A 1,563-nucleotide genomic window follows, 5' to 3' on the forward strand; every position below is an offset into this window, starting at 1 on the left:
AAGGAATAGAGATTATATTGATTTTGCCTATAAAACTAATATAACGAAATAAGTTAAGGTGCATAGACACAGGATGGATGTTCACATGTAGTGCATTATACATTTATATGAAATGTTCGGATGGTTTTAAGTGCTAGCTGACAGGCCTGCCTTCCTTCTGTGACCACCATGTGATCTATCCTCCATTCATGTAGACACATGTGACCAAAATTAATGTTTTAGGATTAGGAATGTTCCGTGTTCAGATTTCAGTTCCACCAAGACCATAATGAAGTCAATAAGCCTGGAAAAAAAAAAAAAAAAAAAATGTTTCCAAGGGAAAACCCGGGGTTTTTAAGGGGGGGGGGGGGGGAGCATCTTATGATACATATAAGTCTTCCAGCCAGATCCTTCTGTCATAGAGTACACACCATGAACATGATGAAATAGTGTATGTGGCAATACCATAGGTGTTTTCCCCACACATGTAAAAAGATTTCTTAATGGCCTTAAAAGGAAGGGTTCAATAAAGAATGATTGTGAGCATCTCTGAGTACAGACATAAGGCTCAGGTCATGTGGGGGAGAAAAAAATAGAAATTCTAAACAAGCCTGGGGAATCACAAAGCAAAAGATCTCTCAGAGAAGAATATGAGAGAGAGAGAGAGAGAGAGAGAGAGAGAGAGAGAGAGAGAGAGAGAAGCCACCGAGCCACCATCAAAGTCAAGGTAGACATCAGAAAAACTCTGAAGACACTCCACAGATAAGGTCTGCCACAAAGAGCACTCCACCCCCTGGCATAACTAATGCCAGAAGTCTGGGGAGAGCCAGTCAACTAGGTTGAACTGTGTGGCTTTGCTGAGATGTCACTGTCAATTAACATGGTGGCTGCTGTAGAGTACTTATAATCCAGCAACATGGCAGCCTTGAAAAGGTATCAGGCCTAGGTCTTTATGATCTGGCTTGAATGCTGAAGTGCCACATGCCTTTAATCCTTCTAGCTGGGATGATTCCTCTGGCTGGTATACAGACACTCACCTTGGATCCTAAACAATAGAAGTTTATAGAAGGAAGCAGCTGTGTGAAATGACATCTAATTGAAAAGTAGACAAAGTGACAAACCAGAGAAAGATTTGACGGAATGAACCAGAGATAAAATCTCTCATTAGAACAGATAGGAAAGAGAGACAACATAAGAAATGGTGCAGGGAGCGCCATCTTGGTTCCGGGACTCCTCCGAACTTAAGAACTTAGTCTGCACAGGTGAGAGTGCGCAGCACAGAGGCAGACAGCTTCTGGGACAGGCAGAAGCCACAGAACCACTGAGGCAGCACCCTTTTGGGGCTGCAGACATCCGGCACCCTCCCAGCTGGAGGACAGTGGTCCACCCTGCACGGAAGCCCTCTACCTCAGGAGCAGGGAGCCCCATCTTGGTTCCAGGACTCCGCTGAACTTAGGAACGTAGTCTGCACAGCTGAGAGTGTGCACCACAGAAGCTGACAGCTTCTGTGACCTGCCAAAGCAACACAGCATCTGGGAAAGGTCCTGTTTTNGGCCTTCTTCTTCGGCCAGGAGGAGGTCCAAA

This window comes from Mus caroli, chromosome 3, assembly GCF_900094665.2.
Source record: "Mus caroli chromosome 3, CAROLI_EIJ_v1.1, whole genome shotgun sequence".
In the NCBI taxonomy this organism is placed as follows: domain Eukaryota; kingdom Metazoa; phylum Chordata; class Mammalia; order Rodentia; family Muridae; genus Mus; species Mus caroli.